Raw genomic sequence first — 11,619 nt, 5'->3', positions numbered from 1 at the left:
GAGTAGTCACACAATTGTTGATTTCTCTTACCCTCATCCATTCATTAAACAAACATTTTGTTGAGCACATACTTCTATAGGCTAAGCATTGTACTACATGCTACAAAGATGACTAGAACACAGCTCCCTTACCTTCAGTGGGAATGGAGAAAAATTAATGCACCATCTATTTCATATAATAAGGGCTATTTTATTAATAGAAGAGTGTCACACATCTTGCAAGTACTGAGGAAAGAATCCATTAATTTTTTCACAGAACAAATAACATTTCAGTTTTGGAGGGTCGGAGGCAGTCCTCCCATGCAGAGGGAGTAGCAGGAACACAGGCATGAAGACACAGCAAATTCAGAGCGTCCCAGAGTTTGGTGTGTTTGAAACAAAGGTCATCAACTGGCAGCCCAAGGGCAAATCTGGCTTGCAGAAATGTTTTGTTTTGCCTCACAACATTTTAAAATCTTTAACTGGCATTCAAAAATGAAGAGGCTCTCCATAAAATCTAGATTTCTTGCTTATTTTCATTCCCCCATAGCAAAATCACTACAGCTGTGAGCTCTGGAATCTGTTTCTTTCCCCACCACTCCTGTGGCTTCTGGGGGCTGAATATTGGTGGTCAGTCATTTTACACATACCCAGTCCACTGGCTCATGTCACCTGCTTGGCCTCTGTAGATTCTCTGAGTCTGGGACCACAGGTTTGGACATAAGATGACAAGAAGGGGCTTGCTGAAGACACAAGTGAGAAGGGTGGCTGGAACCCAGTCACAGAGGGCTTAAGTGTTCTATGGGAGCTGAGGAGATATCAAAGGACTTCAGGCCAAAATTTCTGGCATATAGAGGATGTTCTGGCAAAGACTAGAGGAGGAAGACCGGTTACAAGTATTTTACAATAACCGTGATAGATATCATTAATTAAATGCCTGCTCTGTATTTGGTTTTATGTTCGCTTCTTTCCTAACATTGTCTCATTCGACTTTCACGATGATGAAATGGAAGTGATACACTTAACCCCTCACATCCACATGGTTTGGACGGGGAACTGAGGCTTACAGTAGTTAAGCAGCTTGTCCAGGTCACCCAGCCAGTAAGTGGCAGATGTGAGGTTTGAACGTAGGTTTCAAGTGGCTCCCATGATATCCAGCCAAGGAAGCAGGCAGGCCAGGTACAGACAGTCTTCAGGGATCAGATCAGAGTGGGGAAGAGTCCTCCGGAAAAGCAAAGGACCTGAAAAATGGGACTGTAACAAAGAAAACCTACACTCAAGGGGATTTTATTTGCAGCCTTCATATATAAATGGATTTTCTTAAGATTTATTTATTTTTGAGAGAGTGAGCAGGGGAGGGACAGAGTGGGAAGGGGACAGAGGATCCCCAAAGCAGGCTCTGTGTTGACAGCAGTGAGCCTGATGTGGAGCTCGAACTCACGAGCTCTGAGATGGTGACCTGATCTGAAGTCGGACACTCAACCTACTAAACCACCCAGGTGCCCTTATAAATGGATTTTTTGAGCAGCATTCCAAGGGTAAATGATAGCCAGGGTTGTTCTAAGCTGATGCACCCCCTCCCCCCATCCAAAAAAAATTTTTCCCTCCTTTTGAAAGCAGCTGGTTCCATGTTTTTAAAATCCTGTGATTCACAAGAGAAGACATCTTCCACGTCCATTCCCCTCTGCCACTCTTAAATGCATCCTTGTGTGAGTAAATGCTTAGTCCATAATCAGTCTACTGAAAGTATTGAGCCATATACCATGTGCAAAGCATTGTGCTTGACCTGTGGGGGAAGACGTGGCTCATTAAGGCACTAGAAATTTTGCTGGATAAATTTAATCTACAACATTGAAAGAATCCAAAGAATTCCAGAAAAGACTGTAAAGTTATAGTGGAGTTTAGGGATGGGGGGAGATCCTTGTGAACTGTAGAAGTCTGGAAAACCTTTAGATACGATCAAATATGAAGACTTGAATTGACCTATAAAGGAGAGGAACATTTGACTAGACAGAGGGAAGTATGTTTGCAGGGTTAAGGGGCAAAGCAAGGTACAGTGGGGAAAGAGGGAGTAGAGGCATTGGGGGAGAAAGAAGTGTGGTTTTTGCGACCAAGTACAGTGAACCCTTAAGACCAGTGCAGAGGATTTACATGCTTCACATACTTTAGCTGGTCATTTCTAGCCCTTGGCCATTCCACTGTAAGTCAGGCATAGCTTTGAGACGAAGAGTAGAGTTTCTGGTACCACATTGCTTCAGAGATGGATGCTGGCTCTACCACTTAACACCTGTGCAACCTTGGACAAATCACTTAATCTCACTAAACCTCTGTTTCCTCATCTATAAAATGGGAGTAATCACCGCACCTACCCCAAAAGGTTTCTGTGAGGATTAAATGGTAGGACTGAGTATCCCAGACATCCAGACCTTCTGAAATGTCAGCTGCTGTCATCACTGTTGGTCAAGTAGATGAGTGCTATGGAGGCGATCCTTCTTTTTCTTAATACATGTCTTAGCTCAGAAGTGTGGCAGAACTTTTCCTGAGTTCCAGCTAGTATCATCAGCTTACGCTCTATCTCTGGAAATGCCAGGGAGAGGTGGCTCCTGCCTGAACCTTGCTTCTGGCCTTCAGTACTTCTCCCACTTGCTTTACAGCCAGAACCAGAATTGTTTGCTCAGTTATTAGTGTTTTTTCAGCTTTTATAAAGTCTTCATGGCTCCAGGTATCTCTTCTTAACTTGCTTATGGCCTTAACGTTCTGCTTCCACTTCTCAAGATGTATTCAGCCTGTCCTTTCATGTACTGCTTCTGTGTTTGTGCTTTCCACGCCTCCGAAATGTTGGGGCAGTCACTGGCTCTGGGAATGCTGCTCACGCTGTTTTGCTACAGATCATTGAGAGAGTGAATCATGAGCATAAAGTATAATAAATAATCACTGGTTGATGGAGCCTGTCCCAGGCTAGCCCTGGCCCCCAGCATGGGCAGGATGAAGGCTTGTGACATTGTCCAGGTCTAGTCTGTCCCCATTAGAAACCTTCCTCTCCCCTGGAAAGATGGTCCAGAGAATGGTTTGGCTGTGTCAGAACCACACAGAGGACAGTGGCCCAGGAGACTGAAAAGCAGCCTTTCTCAACTTGTCTTCCTGGTGCTATAATGATTTGGCCTTCCCAGTGCAGTTAAAAAATAATTAGGAAACAGTGCCCTTTGATGAGACTCCCTTCATCTTGTCTAAATTATATGATTCTTTGTCCCTACTTGCTCCCAAAACATGGGGTTTTTTTCCTTCTTTAAATGGCGTAGAGTGGTCTCAAAGGTTTCAAGTCAACGAACCCGGCCTCTCGTAGTCCCCCATTCTTCCTTCTCACTTAAAACTCCACTTACCTTCTTCTGGACAGTAGTGTTTATCTCATGGCCTTGCAGACTTCATGTGGCTCTGGTTCCTGGCCCCTCCTTGCCCACTTGTAAGAGACACAGAGAAGAGAAGTAGCACCTTCTAGAGACAAATTCCAAGGAGAACTGTGGGAACCCCTGAGGTGTCCCCCACATCACCCACCACCCCCCACACAGAGAGCTGTGGAGGACTGCCCTCTACAGGTTACCTGATAGGCTGGCCACTGATTCCCAGGGCCGGAGAGAGGGCCGAGCTCACCTCAATTCTGGCCTGCAGCTACCCCTCCCCACTGCCTTTCATTCTTCCTGTCCTCTCCCTTACTCCTCATTTAAGCTTCCCTGAGACAAGCTATAAAATACATGTCACAAACTAAGGGGGTGGAAGGAAAGCTGTGAGCCTCAACATTTTAAAAACTAAGGACACAGCTTTGAAGATGAGAAGCATTATTAGGGTATTCTAAATCGGGGCTTCCCAAGTTTGCATCACAGCATGCGTGTGCGCCACAAGTCACCTGCAGTCAGAGAAGGGGCTTGCTGGGCATGCCTATATGGGAACCCCCTCTCTAGTAAGTCTGGGCGAGGGCTGAGGGGCTGCAGTGTTAACAGGCTTCTGGAATGATTCTGATGCAGGCGATCTGGAGACCCTGCTCTGAACGATGCTGCTGTAGGAGGGAAAAGAGCAGGGAAAGGTACATCCTAAACAGAAATCCCTTTTTGTTCTAAAATGTCTGGCTGAGAGACCCCAAAATGTAACATCTTACCTTACCGGTAGATAGGCCAAGTTTGGTTCATGTTAGGGAATATAGCCTAGTCTGGCTCAGAAGTAGGGATGCAGGCATCTCAGTGTGCCTGAGCCCCGACACACTGTGGAGCCATGAAGGCGACCACACAGAGAGATCAATGACAGTGTGTCTGCCTTTGCCCTGTTGTGTGGTTGAAGCTTCCTTCACCGTGGAACCCTGTGTGCCACAGAATTTAACTGGACTAAGCAAATTTGAGAGAAAAACCCTGGAATGAGGTGGTCAAATAGCTCCGAGAAGCTTGGGGGCTCTCAGAGACTTTACAGCAGTGTATCTCAAAGGGTGGCTCAAATAATAACCTGCAGCATAATCTCTTGGGTTCCTCCCCAGACCTACTGAGACAGAAGCTTTGGTGGGATGGTCAGGAATCTACAATGAAGCAAGCTCCAAAGGTGATCCTTATGTTTGCTGGGGTTCGGGAACTGCTGCCCGTGAGGTGACAGGGCACCAGAAGGGTGGGAGTGGTGGCTCGCCTGGAGTCATACAGCCACTTAATGGCAGAGCTGAGCTGGCATTCCCCAGCTCCAGGTGTTCTGGCAGATTCGAGCCCACTCCTCATTCTCAGAGTGGGCTGTGTGTGGACCATGGTGGCAGACGGCTGCCCCAGGACCCAGGGGAAGAGCTCCTCCAGTCCGGGACGGTTTTCCATGGCATCACGCACCCAAAGATTATGGGACCCAACAGCCACACTCGAAGGCGACCATACCAGCACGCTTCTGACTCTGGACTTTCTTACATTTGTCACAACCTACTTAGAGGTCTGAGGGGGAGGACAGTGGTTCAGGGTCTGCCCCATGTGCGTGCACAAGTCAGAAAACAAGAAGGGAGTAACCTCACTTCAAACAGGAGGCAGATGATGTCTGTGATGAAGAGACACTTTTGGAATTGCCCAAGGGCAGGAAAAAGTCCAGAAAGAGCCAGAGCTGAGCTGGTAATAAAGACTCAGGGCCTGAAAAGAGCTAATGAGGGAATCTTATACTGAATGGTACGGGACAGTCCCAAATTTATTCTCATTCCTGTAAGCAAGATGGTCAATGCAGATAAGAGAATAGCGCACATGTCCTGGTCTCTCCTTGGCTGCCTCTGATGTCCTGGTGGGGAGGCGGTGGCCGTAACAACTCAGGTGACCTTGGTGCTAGGAGTTGCTGCTGGCAAAGCGATTGGAGCCTTGTGAGGGCATGGGAATTCCTGGAAGGAAGCAGAATGAATCGTTTCTTGGTTGTTAAGCCCAGTTACTGTAATGTATCTTGTACACATGACTGTTTCTTAAAGACAGCCTTTATTAATATTTTCTTATTCAAATGCATCTCTAAGTGTTCTTTTATTTTTTCCTGGCAGAGGCGATATATCCACCCGGGTAGAGGGGATGGGGAGAAGCCTTCCTTCTTCCTCCCTTCCTTCCTTCCACAAGTGCTGTATTTGAGCCTGAGCTGTAGGCTGTACTCCAGGCTTGGCAGTGGAGGGGTGGGGGGGGGGGGGGGGGGTGCAGAAACCAGGATCAGTAAGATGCAGCTCCATGGGAGGGGACAGATGCTCAGGCAGCCCCGTTGCAGGTGACGGGGCTGTGGTAGAGGCTGTGAACACGGAGGAGGGAGGAGCTCTTATGAGAGAGCCGGGAGAAGCATCACAGAGAAGTGACTTTAAAAAGAATAGAAGAAAAAAAGTTGAACTTTTTTTACGGAAAAAAAATAGAATGTGCTTGATTTTACAGTGAGATTTAAAAAAAGGGGGGGAAAGGGCAGTGACAATGAAGTGAAATGAGAAGGGAATACAGACAGGTGAAGAAAAGGAACATTGTGGCCAGGAGACATGGCCACACCCCAGCATCCTGAAGACAGTGGTTGGAGACCCAAGCTGAGTGACTGGAGGGCTGGGAAGGGCTGTATCTCCTGTCCCCACCGAGGCAGGTGACCCAGCTCCCAGTCAGTAAACGTTTCCCCGGAGTCTTGGGGGACCAGCTGACTACCACTTCCTTTTCTGTCAGTTATTTTGATTTCCTGCCTCTTTGCCCTTACTCTGTGGGCATGTGGGCAGCTTGTATCAGGATTGTTTTTAAGCGTTGCAGGTGATCCGTGCTCTTCCCTGGTGAGCCTTTAGGTCTTCCTTTCCATTTGTTAACTCTAAGGTCCAGTGAAAAGGAATTTAGAACATCAGACAGAGGGGATCCCAGCCCAGAAATCTCATGCTTTTCTTTCAGCTAAAGTAGACTAGATCTCTAGGGGAACAACTGGAAAACACACATGAGGGGGTGTCCAGTGGCAGGAGCAGGTTTTAGAGGAGGAAGGCACACCATCGTCCCCAGGAGCCATTGCTGCCTGCGGTAGAGACGCGGCGGCAGAGACCTGGGCCTGGTCCGCTGCTGTCCATGGTGCCCACCCAGGGGCACAGTTCAGGGCCTGTATGACCGCTGGCCCAGGCTAATCCACATGCCTGTTTCTCTGAGTAGGTGGCAGTGCTGCACCCTTCTGTGCAATGTTGTGGAGACACTCAGTCTTTGCCGTCAAGAAACGGTTACTGCTCAGGATATGACAGCTCTCTGTGCTCCTCAGAGGAGAGCTGGGCTGTCCACTCATCAGACATTTCCACATGGAAACCCAGGGCCTGCTGTTAGCAGGTGATAAACCTCCCCTTCTCGGGACTCTTGCCGTCCCTCAGGCCGGGCCGCCCAGCCCTCTGGTGTCTGATGCTGCCTATTTCTGCCTTTTAGGGGGGAGTTTGGCTTGCGAGAGTACTCGGAGGTGAAGACGGTGACAGTAAAGATCCCTCAGAAGAACTCCTAAGAAGGCCAAGGGGGAAGGTGGAGGCCATCCCGCAGGACTCTCCCTCTCTGCTCTCCCTGGGGGGCCCGGCTCTCAGGAATCCAAAGTCCGTACTTGGTCCTTATTTAAAGTGAAATAATGACACGTAGGCCAGGCCAGTCAGTGGGTAATGAAAGCAGACCATGTGGGCACCATTTCCTGGCACTCTGTAAGGGTTCACCTGAATAATACCAAATACTGGGGAAAGGGGATGGAGAGCAGAGGAGTAGCTGTCAGGGACTTCGATCTCTCCAGAGGGATGGGCTGGCGCCTTTTGTCACAAAGAACTTTCCTCCTGAGGGAAGCTTGTCCTTCCATTGTCTTCATTTTCCCCTTTCCAGCCTCTCTCTGCTTACCCATCCCTCCCACCCCTCCAAGGAGATCTCAGCTGAGCTCATTTGGGGCAGATGTTTGGGCCGGGAACAATTTTCCAAGGTTTTGCAGCCAAATTACCATTTCATGTTATCCACTTCTTCAAAGCAAAACATGAAATGGTTTTAGTTAGAGCCAGACCAGACTGAAAATGCCAGGAGCTGGTACACTGCAGATGTACCAAGAAGCAAGAACTGGGGACGTTCCTGACCCAGTCTGGCTTTCTTACATCCATAAATAACACGAGCAAAAGAGCAGGAAGATGGAGATCTGGAGATCATCCTATATAGTTCACAACTTCTGATCTGGCTGCTTGGCTTTGGGGCGTGTGGGTGCACGTGTGTTTACTTCCTTCTGGGTGATTCTGGGATAAGGTGGGGGCAGGGGGGGGTTGTTTTTCATAGATTGATAAGATCTTTTTCCAAAGCTTATCTTAACAACCCAGAAATAAATGGCTGGGCTCAAGAATTTGGTAAAAGGTAATGCTGGGGGCCTTGCGGAAATAATTTCATTTTCAGTACTGGCTGACAATTCTTACTAAGTGAATTATCTCTTCAGTTGGACTCTTCAGCCTCTGTCCCCCGCCCCCCATTGCCCCAGCACTGCTACTCCCAGTGCTCTGGCTGTCACTTTGGCCTATCGTGCCCTAAATCCACTGGCAGTAACCCTGGAGAACCTGAGCAAGCCTGCAGATTCCGTGTCACTCGCAGACTTGCAGCGTGCCACGATTGCCACGTTCCACCAGACCTCCGCCGACTCGTCCAGCGGCTCGTCCACGTCCACGCGGCCTTTTCCCTCCCAGCCTCCCCAGGAGCCTCCCGAGGGGGAGGCACCAAGCGGTGCCCCTCCCTCCCCTCCAGTCACACCCTCCTCTCCTGCTTTCCAATGCATCCACCGCATCCACCGGTTGATGGACAGCATCACCTTCCTTTCCTCCTTCCACTCTCCTGGCTGCCGAAGTCAGTCCGGTCTGTAACGTAGATGGAGATCATTTATTTAAAAGTACCAAACATAGCCTAGAGTACATGGAATATGGCCAACACATATATAGTCTTCTGTATTTAATGGGTTTCTGCTTTCTAACCATCCCGGGTTTCTATTTATAAGTCTTGTCTATTCATGATGTTTAAAGAAATCCCTCCTCGCTGTTATTTACGAACGGCAGTGCATTCAGTGGCCCGATGCCTTGAGAGACGCCACATCTCTGAGCCCTTCCGTGTGACTGTCATGCTCTCCTTATAGCTTGTGTCCAAGTGAACATATCCATTAACCAGCTAGTTACCTTTCAACTGCAGTATAGAATGTGAAAATGAAGATTTATTTCTTTTAATTTACTTAAAAAGAAACCTCTGTGCTAGCAATAAAGCATTTATATTGTGTACTCCTTGGGGTTATTTGGCTGTGTTTATAAATCTTTGTGTCATACTGAGTACACTTGGGTCCTTCTCTCAGTGGCTGGGGCTTTCAGCTGGGCTGTTTTCTCTGGTTACTGACCAGAAGGCTGGGTGAGTATTTTTACAGAATGCAGTAAAGTGAACAAGACCCTTGTTTTCTGACACAATTCAGAATTGGTGTATACATACAGTTTTGTGTGGCAAACAAGTATAATCATTTATGAAGCCTGGGAAATGACTTCATTCAAAACGCAAAGGAGCCTCGGGGCCTCGTCCTCGCCGTCATGGCTACATGACAGAGCTCGTGTTGCTGATGGTATTTGGCAGTGGTTTTGTTTTTATTTACTGTGGTGCAATGAAGTCAAAAGCTGACAACCTGACGCAGTATTTTGGCAGCTGTAAGAAGGAAGCTGTGAATGGTGACTGTATTACCGGCTAGAGTTTGTTTGCTCTGCATTCTCAGAGTTGAGCTTTGGGGGAGTGCTTTCCACTCTTCAGACCTGCACATCCCCTCCTTCCAACGCTTGGAATCTTCACCTGAGCCCTAGTCATGTGAGACAAAACAAAAACTGATGACTTGGCCACAAAGGGGATCAGACTGGGTGGAGAGTCGTGCTGCTCTCTGACTGCTGAGATCTCGTCCCTCAGAGGAGGAAACTGAACCTGGGGAGCGCATCCCCAGGGCACTGGGGTGTATTCTGAAATATAAGATGCAGGCTCCCTATGAATCTACTTCATGTTCATTACTTTCAGTCACCAGGAAGAAAATGAGAACCAGATGGGCATAGAGTCATCATTGAAAAGTCCTTTGGAAGCTGGCACTGTAGAGCTTCTAGATAATGGGAATCCAGAATAAGACATAATTTGATGGTTCTTCAAAGCATAAAGATCCTCAAACCTCATCCCTTTATGGTATCAATATAAAGGCAAATAAAGAGCATTACAAATGTCAGTAATGAAACTAATACAGAGACACTCGATCCTTGTCATCACCACTGTATGTTTTTTTACTGTTCATCCCTGAGCTTTCCATTATACCTTTTCCTCCAAAACATTCTCAGTGCCTTCGTATTGATGATCTCATTCTTTTTCATGGCATTTTGGACCCTAAAGGGCAAGAAAATCATAAGGTAGGGACTAAAGAACAGAAAGAGTAAGTACACTAGACTACAGTGAAACAAGAAGATGCCCAAGAAAAGAGGACACTCCGGGAGAAGCTAGCGGAAGAGGTGGGCTTTGATCTGGGCTTGAGGAAGGAGTGCAATTTCAGTAGGCAGGGGAGCGAGAAGAAGGAGTCCTTGGTAAAAGCAGTAATCTGCACAGGCGCAGAGGTGAGGCAGAGGTATGCTCTTGTGATTGTGAGGAGATGGGAGTCATTGAGATTGTGAAGGGCCCTGAGGGTCAGCCAGAGCTCCAGGTACTGTAGTAGAAAATGGGGTCCCTGGTGGTATGGGGGCTGGAGAATGACGGAGCGGTGGTTAGAGCGTGCTGGTCTGGAGCAGAGAGGATGGCAGAGAAACAGACTGGTTACAGGATGAGTGTGGTGTTATCCCAGCTTGGTCAGGGGATGGAAAGGAAGGAAACAAATCAGTGGGGAAGTCACGAGAACTCAGTGAATGAATAGGAAAGAATGAAAAGTAAATGAGTACATCTTCAAGCCCGGATGACAAGGAAATGGCAGTGCCATCAGTGCAGAAGTTGAAACATGGAACAAAGTTTTAGGGAAAGATCTTGACATCAGGCTTTGGACATGTAATTTTGAAGGTGATGAAGGAATATCCAGCCAGAGGAGCAGGCAGGTGGAGATAAGAGATTGGAACCTGGCCCGGGAGACTGAACTGGGGCATGACTATGAAAGCGATGGTTCTGAGAATTCAAGAATAGAAACAACCAGGGCCAAGGAGGAGCCGAGTGAAAAAAAAATGGAGGCAGCAGTCAGAGAACTGGGAGGAAACCATGTCGTCCCCAGAAGCCCAGGGGAGAGAGAGTTCAAGGAGGGCAGGCAGCCAAAAGCTTGAGAGCCTGACGGTTTGAGGAGCCCCACGTTAAGGGATTCTGAATTGATCTCTTCATTTACAAAGTGGAGGCTGGTGGTGGCCGTCAGTCGAGAGAGGTGATAAGCAGCCACTGCCATGCACACGCTTCATGCCGTGAGCCGGGAGGCCTCTCAGAGTTCCACGGTGCTCAGCAGCCAGCAGAGCCCCCGCCTCTCCTGAGCCGTGGTGCGGGTTCGTAACCAAGCAGCCAGCGTCTGTCTACGTCTGCCCTGCCCTGCTCTGCTCCATCCTGCTCCGCGCTCTTGTCCTCCCTGGAGCCCCCTGGAAACAGAGGATGTGAGCTCCCATTCGATACTTGCCCCCTTTGATTAGAAGAAACTAGAGCTGGATTAGCTGGCTGAGGTCAGGAGGGGGAGAATGGCCTCGGAACAAGTGTCCAAAAGTGGGTAGGGCTGGGGAAGACCTAGAGAGGAGGCATAGCGGGACTGTTGGGGAAAGTCTCCTCACAGTGGAGTCTCCTCACGTGTATTTATGTAATTATTAGTTTTTCTAGGGTATTTTTTGGGAGAGGGCTGTTGACAAATATCCCCAAGATATTTAAAGTCGATCACAGTGCTTGAAATACACTAGGAATAATAGAAACAATTATAAAATCACATGAATTAAAAATGGGATGAAAAGAAAACAACAGTGGGAAACCAAGTGCAGCCAGAAAGAGGCTGGAAAATAACACATTCTGCAAGGTGCTCTCACTGTTTGTAGGGGTCGCTGTTAACCCGAACAGGAAAGAGCTAACACTGCAGACCACTGACCCTAAGAAACCACTCCCCTGTCCTCCACCTTCCCTCCACAAATGTTTATGACGCCAGGCGTTGGCATGGATGCTGGGG

The 11,619-nt window shown here is 48.1% G+C and overlaps 1 long non-coding RNA gene across 1 annotated transcript; it reads left to right on the top strand.

The window, feature by feature from the left end:
• Positions 1-1,402: 1,402 nt before the first annotated feature.
• On the top strand, positions 1,403-8,719 carry LOC121041767 (uncharacterized). The gene is made up of 3 exons (XR_005795841.1): positions 1,403-4,560; positions 6,615-6,782; positions 6,876-8,719. It is a non-coding gene; the product is annotated as an uncharacterized LOC121041767 (long non-coding RNA).
• The last annotated feature ends 2,900 nt before the right edge of the window (positions 8,720-11,619 follow it).

This window comes from Herpailurus yagouaroundi, unplaced genomic scaffold, assembly GCF_014898765.1.
Source record: "Herpailurus yagouaroundi ecotype Mexico unplaced genomic scaffold, PumYag 184, whole genome shotgun sequence".
NCBI classification, from domain to species: domain Eukaryota; kingdom Metazoa; phylum Chordata; class Mammalia; order Carnivora; family Felidae; genus Herpailurus; species Herpailurus yagouaroundi.
The sequence above is the reverse complement of the archived record's forward strand: the minus strand, read 5'-3'. Positions and strand labels throughout refer to the sequence as shown.